The sequence below is a fragment of the Sapajus apella genome, unplaced genomic scaffold (assembly GCF_009761245.1).
Source record: "Sapajus apella isolate SASKATOON/1434 unplaced genomic scaffold, GSC_monkey_1.0 scaffold125, whole genome shotgun sequence".
Taxonomy (NCBI): Eukaryota; Metazoa; Chordata; class Mammalia; order Primates; family Cebidae; genus Sapajus; species Sapajus apella.
Window position 1 is genome coordinate 469,813 of NW_022437065.1, and position 11,001 is coordinate 480,813.

Here is an 11,001-nt window from a genome sequence, read left to right on the forward strand (position 1 = left end):
AATTTTGTAAAGATTGTATTTTTCCCCATAAGTGGTATACAAGGTATCTCTTCCTTTAGCAGAGTGATCAACTAGTAATTTGACAGAGATTTACTTGAACATCTGGAACCAACTTCTAAAAAAAGAAAAGAAAAAGAAAAACATACTCCCTAGGTCTTTGTAAATAGGTTCTGTGTTAGGACAACGGTCTAACCCTTAGCCAGACATTTACAATTCTGTCTTTACCTTCACTTTCTGCTTGCTCTGAGCCTAGAAATCAGCCAGAGGTAGAAGTTAAGGTCCTCTTAGTCCTTACTCCACCTGTATGACTATTAGGCAGCTAAAGCTGCCATAACAATGCTTTACCCTCCTTTGGAAGATTATTTTTCTGAAGGCTACTTGCAAAGAAGTTTGAAAGAGCTATTATTTGTTTTTTCATCCTTTATACTGAGGGCAACAGAAAACAAGGGACATAATAAAACGTTTGAAATAGTCAAGACAATGCCTGCTATGCTGGTATTTAACAAACTAGGCTATTCTGGGGAAATGTGAAGTGGAGACAGCTAGAGAGAATCTCGTTTTGACTCTAGGTTTGCATTGCTCATGGTGCCTCTTTGATTTCAGCTATTTCATCAAGATAGTAATTTTATATATTAATCTGAGACTCAAGCGTTTCTCATAATTGGGCCATATTGCTAGCTGCTTTATGAGAGTTTGGGGATCTATAGTCAAATGTGTATCATAAATCCATGGGCACTTTACCATTTTGGATTGGCAGGTTTCTTTTCTTTCTTTTTTATTTTATTATTTTTTTTAATTTTTTGAGACAGGGTCTCTTTGTCACCCAGGCTGGAGCACAGTGGCATGATCACGACTCACTGCAGCCCCAAACTCCTGGGCTCAAGCAATCCTTCCACCTCAGCCTCTTGAGTAACTGGGATTACAGGTACACACTAACATGCCCAGCTAATTTTTTAAAAATTTTTTGAAGAGATGGGGTCTCTCTGTGTTACTCAGACTGTTCTCAAACTCCTGGGCTCAAGCAATCCCCCAGCCACAGCCAGCCAAAGTGCTGGGATTACAGGCATGAGCCACCATATCTGGCCAGATATGTTTCATTTTCAAGTGCTGTTTCACCAATGAGCACTTTTAAAACTGAACCACACTTACAGGACTGATAAATATCAGTCCAAAAATATACATAGATATTTAAATTTCAAAAGCAAATAGAAAAATTTAAATGACTTCGTAGTCATCAATTTTTTTTTCCCTTTATTTATTTTATTGCATTTTAGGTTTTGGGGTACATGTGAAGAACATGCAAAATTGTTGCATAGGAACACACGTGGCAGTGTGATTTGCTGCCTTCCTCCCCATCACCTACATCTGGCATTTCTCCCCTTGCTATCTCTCCCCAGCTTCCCACCCCCCACCCTCCCTCCCCTATTTCCCCCCAACTGACCCCAGTGTGTAGTGCTCCCCTCCCTGTGTCCATGTGTTCTCATTGTTCAACACCCGCCTATGAGTGAGAACATGCGGTGTTTGATCTTCTGCTCTTCTGTCAGTTTGCTGAGAATGATGGTTTCCAGGTTCATCCATGTCCCTACAAAGGACACAAACTCATCGTTTTTGATGGCTGCATAATATTCCATGGTGTATATGTGCCACACTTTCCCTATCCAGTCTATCGTCGATGGGCATTTGGGTTGGTTCCAGGTCTTTGCTATTGTAAACAGTGCTGCAATGAACATTCGTGTGCACGTGTCCTTATAGTAGAACGATTTGTAATCCTTTGGATATATACCCAGTAATGGGATTGCTGGGTCAAATGGAATTTCTATTTCTAGGTCCTTGAGGAATCGCCACACTGTCTTCCACAATGGTTGAACTAATTTACAGTCCCACCAACAGTGTAAAAGTGTTCCTATTTCTCCACATCCTCTCCAGCATCTGTTGTCTCCAGATTTTTTAATGTTCGCCATTCTGACTGGCGTGAGATGGTATCTCAATGTAGTTTTGATTTGCATTTCTCTGATGACCAGTGATGATGAGCATTTTTTCATATGTTTGTTGGCCTCACGTATGTCTTCTTTTGTAAAGTGTCTGTTCATATCCTTTGCCCACTTTTGAATGGGCTTGTTAGTTTTTTTCTTGTAAATCTGTTTTAGTTCTTTGTAAATTCTGGATATCAGCCCTTTGTCAGATGGGTAAACTGCAAAAATTTTTTCCCAATCTGTTGGTTGCCGATTCACTCTAATGATTGTTTCTTTTGCTGTGCAGAAGCTATGGAGTTTGATTAGGTCCCATTTGTCTATTTTGGCTTTTGTTGTCAATGCTTTTGGTGTTTTGGTCATGAAGTCCTTGCCTACACCTACGTCCTGAATGGTTTTGCCTAGATTTTCTTCTAGGGTTTTTATGGTGTTAGGTCTTATGTTTAAGCCTTTAATCCATCTGGAGTTAATTTTAGTGTAAGGTGTCAGGAAGGGGTCCAGTTTCTGCTTTCTGCACATGGCTAGCCAGCTTTCCCAACACCATTTATTGAACAGGGAATCCTTTCCCCATTGCTTGTTTTTGACTGGTTTGTCAAAGATCAGATGGTTGTAGATATGTTGTGTTGCCTCTGAGACCTCTGTTCTGTTCCATTGGTCTATATCTCTGTTTTGGTACCAGTACCATGCTGTTTTGATTACTGTAGCCTTGTAGTATAGTTTGAAGTCTGGTAGTGTGATGCCCCCCACTTTGTTCTTTTTGCTTAGGATTGACTTGGCTATGCGGGCTCTCTTTTGGTTCCATATGAAGTTTAAGGTGGTTTTTTCCAGTTCTTCAAAGAAGGTCATTGGTAGCTTGATGGTGATAGCATTGAATCTGTAAATTACTTTGGGCAGTATGGCCATTTTCACGATATTGATTCTTCCTAACCATGAACATGGAATGTTTCTCCATCTGTTTGTGTCCTCTCTTATTTCGTTGAGCAGTGGCTTGTAGTTCTCCTTGAAGAGGTCCTTTACATTCCTTGTTAGTTGTATTCCTAGGTATTGTATTCTCTTTGTGGCAATTGTGAATGGAAGTTTGTTCTTGATTTGGCTCTCAAGTCTGTTATTGGTGTATAGGAATGCATGTGATTTTTGCACATTGATTTTGTATCCTGAGACTTTGCTGAACTTGCTTATCAGTTTCAGGAGGTTTGGGGCTGAGACGATGGGGTCTTCTAGATATACAATCATGTTGTCTGCAAATAGAGACAATTTGACTTCCTCCTTTCCTATTTGAATGCCCTTTATTTCTTTTTCTTGCCTGATTGCTCTGGCTAGAACTTCTAATACTATATTGAATAGCAGTGGTGAGAGCGGGCATTCTTGCCTGGTGCCACATTTCAAGGGGAATGCTTCCAGTTTTTGCCCATTCAGTATCATATTGGCTGTTGGTTTGTCATAAATAGCTTTTATTATTTTGAGATACGTTCCATTGATACCTAGCTTATTGAGTGTTTTTAGCATAAAGGGCTGTTGAATTTTGTCAAAGGCCTTCTCTGCATCAATTGAGATAATCATGTGGTTTTTGTCTTTGGTTCTGTTTATGTGGTGAATTACGTTTATAGACTTGCGTATGTTGAACCAGCCTTGCATCCCCGGGATGAAGCCTACTTGATCATGGTGGATAAGCTTTTTGATGTGCTGTTGCAATCGGCTTGTCAGTATTTTATTGAAGATTTTTGCATCTATGTTCATCATGGATATTGGCCTGAAGTTTTCTTTTCTTGTTGAGTCTCTGCCGGGTTTTGGAATCAGGATGATGTTAGTGTCATAAAATGATTTGGGAAGAATTCCCTCTTTTTGTATTGTTTGGAATAGTTTCAGAAGAAATGGTACCAGCTCCTCTTTGTATGTCTGGTAGAATTCAACTGTGAACCCATCTGGACCTGGGCTTTTTTTGGGTGGTAAGCTCTTAATTGCTGCCTCAACTTCAGACCTTGTTATGGGTCTGTTCAGGGTTTTGGCTTCTTCCTGGTTTAGGCTTGGCAGGAGGCAAGTGTCCAGGAATTTATCCATTTCTTCCAGGTTTATTAGTTTGTGTGCATAGAGTTGTTTGTAATAATCTCTGATGATGGTTTGAATTCTGTGGAATCTGTGGTGATATCCCCTTGATCATTTTTTATTGCATCAATTTGGTTATTCTCTCTTTTCTTTTTTATTAATCTGGCTAGTGGTCTGTCTATTTTGTTGATCTTTTCAAAAAACGAGCTCCTGGATTTATTGATTTTTTGAAGGGTTTTTTGTGTCTCTATCTCCTTCAGTTCTGCTCTGATCTTAGCTATTCCTTGTCTTCTGCTAGACTTTGAGGTTTTTTGATCTTGCTCCTCTAGCTCTTTCAGTTTTGACTATAGGGTGTCAATTTTTGATCTCTCCTTGCTTCTCATGTGGGCACTTATTGCTATATATTTTCCTCTAGAGACTGCTTTAAATGTGTCCCAGAGATTCTGGTATGTTGTGTCTTCATTCTCGTTGGTTTCAAAGAACATCTTTATTTCTGCCTTCATTTCATTGTTTATCCAGTCAACATTCAAGAGCAAGTTGTTCAGTTTCCATGAAGCTGTGCGGTTCTGAGTTAGTTTTTGAATTCTGAGTTCTAACTTGATTGCACTGTGGTCTGAGAGACTGTTACGATTTCCTTTCTTTTGCATTTGCTGATGAGTGATTTACTCCCAATTATGTGGTCAATTTTAGAGTAGGTGTGATGTGGTGCTGAGAAGAATGTATATTCTGTGGATTTGGGGTGGAGAGTTCTGTAAATGTCTATTAGGTTTGCTTGGTCCAGGTCTGAGTTCAAGTCCTGGATATCCTTGTTAATTTTCTGTCTGGTTGATCTGTCTAATGTTGACAATGGGGTGTTAAAGTCTCCCACTATTATTGTGTGGGAGTCTAAGTCCCTTTGTAAGTCATTAAGAACTTGCCTTATGTATCTGGGTGCTCCTGTATTGGGTGCGTATATATTTAGGATCATTAGCTCTTCTTGTTGCATTGATCCTTTTACCATTATGTAATGTCCCTCTTTGTCTCTTATGATCTTTGTTGCTTTAAAGTCTAATTTATCAGAGATGAGAATTGCAACTCCTGCTTTTTTTTGCTCTCCATTTGCTTGGTAAATCTTCCTCCATCCCTTTATTTTGAGCCTTTGTGTATCCTTGCATGTGAGATGGGTTTCCTGGATACAGCACACCAATGGGTTTTGTCTTTTGATCCAATTTGCCAGTCTGTGTCTTTTGATTGGGGCATTTAGTCCATTTACATTTAGGGTTAATATTGTTATGTGTGAATTTGATACTGCCATTTTGGTGCTAGCTGGCTGTTTTGCCCTTTAGTTGAGCTGGTACTTGTTGTTCCTTTATATGTGTAGAGCCTCTTTCAGGAGCTCTTGTAGAGCTGGCCTGGTGGTGACGAAGTCTCTGAGTACTTGCATGTTCCCAAAGGATTTTATTTTTCCTTCACTTATGAAGCTTAGTTTGGCTGGATAGGAGATTCTGGGTTGAAAGTTCTTTTCTTTAAGGATGTTGCATATTGGCCCCCATTCTCTTCTGGCTTGTAGGGTTTCTGCTGAGAGATCTGCTGTGAGTCTGATGGGCTTCCCTTTATGGGTAACCCGACCTTTCTCTCTGGCTGCCCTTAGTATTTTCTCCTTCATTTCGACCCTGGTGAATCTGACGATTATGTGCCTTGGGGTTGCTCTTCTTGACGAATATCTTTGTGGTGTTCTCTGTATTTCCTGGACTTGAATGTTTGCCTGCCTTGCTAGGTTGGGGAAGTTTTCCTGGATAATATCCTGAAGAGTATTTTCCAGCTTGGATTCATTCTCTTCGTCGCATTCAGGTACACCTATCAAACGTAGATTAGGTCTTTTCACATAGTCCCACATTTCTTGGAGACTTTGTTCATTCCTTTTTACCCTTTTTTCTATGGTCTTGCCTTCCCGTTTTGTTTCATTGAGTTGATCTTCGACCTCTGATATCCTTTCTTCTGCTTGGTCCATTCGGCTGTTGATACTTGTGCATGCTTCACGAAGTTCTCGTGTTGCAGTTTTCAGCTCCATCAATTCACTTATATTCCTTTCTATTTTGTCCATTCTTGTTAGCATTTCGTCAAATCTTTTTTCAAGGTTCTTAGTTTCTTTGCATTTGGTTAGAACATGTTCTTTAAGTTCACAGAAGTTTCTTACTACCCACCTTCTGAAGTCTGATTCTGTCATTTCATCACACTCATTCTCCCTCCAACCTCGTTCCCTTGCTGGTGAGGAGTTGTGATCCCTTTTAGGAGGAGAGGTGTTCTGGCTTCGGGTGTTTTCATCCTTTTTTCGCTGGTTTCTTCCCATCTTTAAGGATTTATCCACCTGTCGGCTTTGTGGTTGTTGGCTTTCAGATTGGGTCTCAAATCTTTCAGATTGACGGTCTGTTTGTTGATGATGAGGTTATTTCTGTTTCTTGGTTTTCCTTCTGACAGTCTGGCCCCTCTGCTGTAGGTCTGCTGAGGTTCACTCCAGGCCCTGCTTGCCTGGGGTTCACCTGCAGCAGCTGCTGAACAGCAAGGGTTGTTACCAGTTTTCTTCTTCTACTATCTTTGTCCCAGAAGGATACCCGCCTAGCGTCAATCTGATCTCTCTTTTATGAGGTGTCTTTTTGGATATATAGGGGTCAGGGAGCTGCTTGAGACGGTCTCTTCTTTATAGGAGCTCAAATGGTGAGCTGCGAGCTCTGTTGTTGTTCATTCAGAGCTGCTGGGCAGGTACTTTTAGGTCTGCTGCAGCAGAACTCATAAACTGCTTTTTGTTCCCAGGTGCTCTGTCCCAGGGATTTAGGGCTTTATGAGTTTCGGTTATGCTGTTGCCTTCTCTTTTTTTTTTTTTTCCTTCAGAGCTGCCCAGCCCAGCAAGGAGGCAGCCTAGTCACTGTCGGCCCATAGCAGCTTTACTGAGCTGCTGTGGGCTCCGCCCCGCTGCCAAGTGAACTTCCCTGCAGTCCTGTTTATATGGGTGTAGTTAGAACTGCTTTGGTGATGGTGGCCCGCCTGGTTGGGGCGGAGTCTCTGCTGTGGCAGGTTGCCTTGGCAACGGCGGGCTGCCTCGGTAATGGCGGACGCCCCTCCCCCACAGAGCTGGCCCGTCCCGGGTTCAGCTGCGCTTGCTGTGAAACTCTCTGGTTTCTGGTTGCTGTTCTTTTGTGGGGGTGGGGTCAGCCGAGCCTGATCGCCTGGCTCCCTGCCTCAGAGCCTTTTTTAAGTTGGTGTTCCAGTCGCCTGTTGAAGAGGCGCCGGGGTCTGTTTGTTTTCCCCTGCAGCCACTCACTGCGCTGGCTTAAACAGCGGCACTGAGGTTTGTGGCGCTTTTTTTGTGTTTTTTTGCCCTGGAATCTACTGTCCTGGTTCTCTGCTCAGTCCCCTTTTTGAACCGGCAAATGGGCGACTTCCCATGGCTCCAATCGCCAGCCAAAAGGGCCCCCGGACCGGTGTATTTTGTACCGAGAACCGCGGCTCCGGGGCGCCGACAAAGCAGCCGCGCGGGACAAAGCAGCCGCGCGGGGCAAAGCAGCGGCGCTGGCTGGCACAGCCGCGCTGGCCGAAACGGCCGTGCTGGCGACCATGGAGTTCCTCCGCCCGGGAATTTCCTAGTCTGTGGGCAATAAAAATGCGGCGTCCTCTGCGCTTTCACTGGGAGCTGCAATCCTGAGCTGTTCCTAAACGGCGATCTTGGGAAAATATTCATCAATTTTTTTAAGTTATTATTTAATTTCCACCAAACTGTTTGCCTGTGTTCAAAACATTTATTTAATCCATTTAGGCCAGAGCAGTTTAGCAAGGAAGATAGGTGCCGTCTCAGAATTACATACAAATCTGGTTTGAGTCTGAATACCTTCATTTCCTTGAACTGAGGGTAGTATTCACATTTTACGCTTATAGTTTCAAGTTTAAAGTGTGCAGCTGTCTTTGCACATCCGTTAGAAAGTAAAATCTTCTGATTCATTTGCAGTCTTGCTGATTGATTTTCTTAGAATTCTTTAATTACTGAGATACTCAGTCTCAGAAAGCAATTCTGTAAATGTCCCAAATGGCCACAAATTAATAATCTCATATTAAAATATAATAAAAATTCATTATCTTTTTTTATACACACTATAAAACAGGCTGATATGTAACCCCTGGTTTACCAATAGGAAGTTGACAGTGACCTCAGTAAAGGGTCATATTGGAGAGAAATGAGGGGAAGCAGATGTTGTGGGTTGAGGCAAGGGGGTGAGACACCTCAAAATGGCTGAGGCTGTGATAGGGAAGAAAGAGCTTGGCCCGAATTAGGAAGACATGTGTACACCACAAGGATCTAGTTTCATTTTGTTTTTAAATAGGAGTCTGTAAATGTTGTTGATAGGAAGCTAGTCTACTTCAACTAAGGATCAGCTTCTGCCTTATCCCCCAAGAAGACCATTAATTCAAGGCTGATGCAGTGTTGTGCTTGTTAATTAGCTTTACTGAAGACATATCAACAACACAAAGGTATTATAAAACAGGAAAAGGCAACCCAGCAATAATTATTGTGTATCTCTTTTCTCTAAGATCATCATCATGAACAGGAAAGCCCTTTATCAGCTATATCCTTTCTTGGGACAGATACTCTGTTTTATTCTGTGACCTATTCCTCATCTCTGTGAGAACCACTTCTATCCACCATGACATTCCCTTCCACAAACTCCAGAGCAAGCCTCACATCAAGTAACACTCTTAAGTTTCTCCACCCAAGAACATCACCCTTTCATTTTACTGTACTGAGCAGTTTAACCCTTCTCTGACTCAACCTCTAATCCCTAGACCAGGAAGTGCCTTTTAATTCCCAAAAAGCCCATCCAAGTGTCTGCTCTAACAAAAGGGTAGCCTCTCCTCAAAACTAATTCCCCAACTCCCAGAGAAATGTGTACACACTGAAGATAGCTTCTGATGTGTTAGATTTTACAAACCGTTTTCTTTTAAAATAATTTCATGCAGGAGATAAAGCTATTACAAAGAAATTCAAGGTATTCTTGATCCAGATTCATCAACTATTAACATTTTGACACATTTTACATTGTCATTCTCTCTCTCCATATTATTTTTTTCTGAACTATTTGAGTATAGGTTGCCTACATTTCAACATTTCAGTATGTATCTTCTAAGAGAAAGGCCATCACCAGTAATGTGACAAAGCAATATCACATGCTTTCTCATGCCAAAAATGCATAGCCAAAAATGCATAACCTGAATTAGTTCTTAACAGATATCAGACACACCTCAAATGAGGAACATGCTACAAAGTAACCAGTCTGTGTTCTTGAGAGATGTCCATGTCATGAAGAAAATAAAGGCTGAGGAACTGGCCCGAATTAAAGGAGATTAAAAATATATGACAACTGTATTCCCTGCATGATCATATATTGAATACTGGACTATAATCCAAAAACATCACAAAACAAATTATTGGGACAGTTGGCAAACTCTACGAACTGTAAATTAAATAGGAATATTGTATCCAGGTTACATTTTCTAATTTTGACAATTCTGCTGTGGTTACATATGCTAACAGATTTTTACATGTGAAGACATATGTTTATGTGAAACATCTTCAATTTCTCATTAGCAGGCAGTAAGATCCTATTAGTTTTGTTAGGCCAAACATTATTGTACTTAAAGCATTAAACGGGCTAGATCTCAGGGTCATATGAAGTCCATATGCCTTTTCTCTTGGACAAAATTATATTACAATGCCAGCATTTCTAAGAAAACTGACACTTGAAGTTCTCACCTAACACTCAAGTTACTGATTAATATATTCACAATGATAAACCATTGCCAATCTCTCAAGGTGAGACTATGAGAGCTCTGATACATCTTGGAGCAAAGAAAACTGATGGAGGGGACTTAGAGACAGAACTTTCTCCTTTAGGTCCCGCTGAAATATGCAGAGGCTGGTTGTGGGAACCTAACACTTCTTCCTCAAGAGACTTCTTTAGGCTTCTGAGCAGGTTTTGCATATTGGTTACTGCAAGAACCTGTCAGTAACATCTAGGTTGTCAGAAGGAAACTGAAAACCAAGGGTCATTCTGATCAGGTAAATGGGGAAGACTTATATTACATATTGCAAACCGAAAGCAGGATGGCAGAGTTCAAACTAGGGCTTTGGGAAAGCAGTTGAGGCTCGTGAAATAATTTTATTATTTACAACAAAGTACTAGCTTTATAGAGTGATTCTGGTGGCTCAAATAAGCAGTGATACAATTAGACTGCCCAGATTTAAATCCCAGCTTTTACATCAAGTAGCATGCAACACTGGCAAGTTACTTTATCTCCCTAGACTTGTATCTCATATCTGGAAAATGATGTATTAAGCTTCCTACTAGTGCTGTAACATATTACTGCAAACTGATGGCTTAAAAGAACACAAATTTATTTTCTTACAGTCTAGAGGTCAAAGGTCTGGAATCAGTTTCACTAGAGTAAAAGAAAAATGTCAGCAGGCCTTCATTCTTTCTGGAATGCACACTAAACTCCATCTCAGAGTCTGCTTCCCAGGAAACCCAATCTGAAATAATAACTGAGACATCCAAGTATCTTGGGCAGTTCAGACTCAAGAATTCTCCAGAGGATAATTCAAAATTCCCTTGCCTTTTATAGATTCTAGAGTTGTATTTCTTGATTCACGACCCCTTCCTCCATATTTAAAGCCAGCAGCATAACATCTCTTCCCTTTGACCTCTGATTCCATCGTCACATTCTCTTTCTCTAACCCTGAGCCTCTTGTCTCCCTCTAATAAGGAACTTGTAATTACATTGGGTGCACCCAGATAATTTATGAAAATCTTTCCATCTCAATAGCCTTAACTTAATTACACATGCAAAGTCCCTTTAACCATGTGAGGTAACATATCCACAGGTTCTAGAGATTGGTACCTAGACATCTTTAGTTGGGGGCAATATTTATCCAGCTACAAATGGTTATGATAATTTTACATAC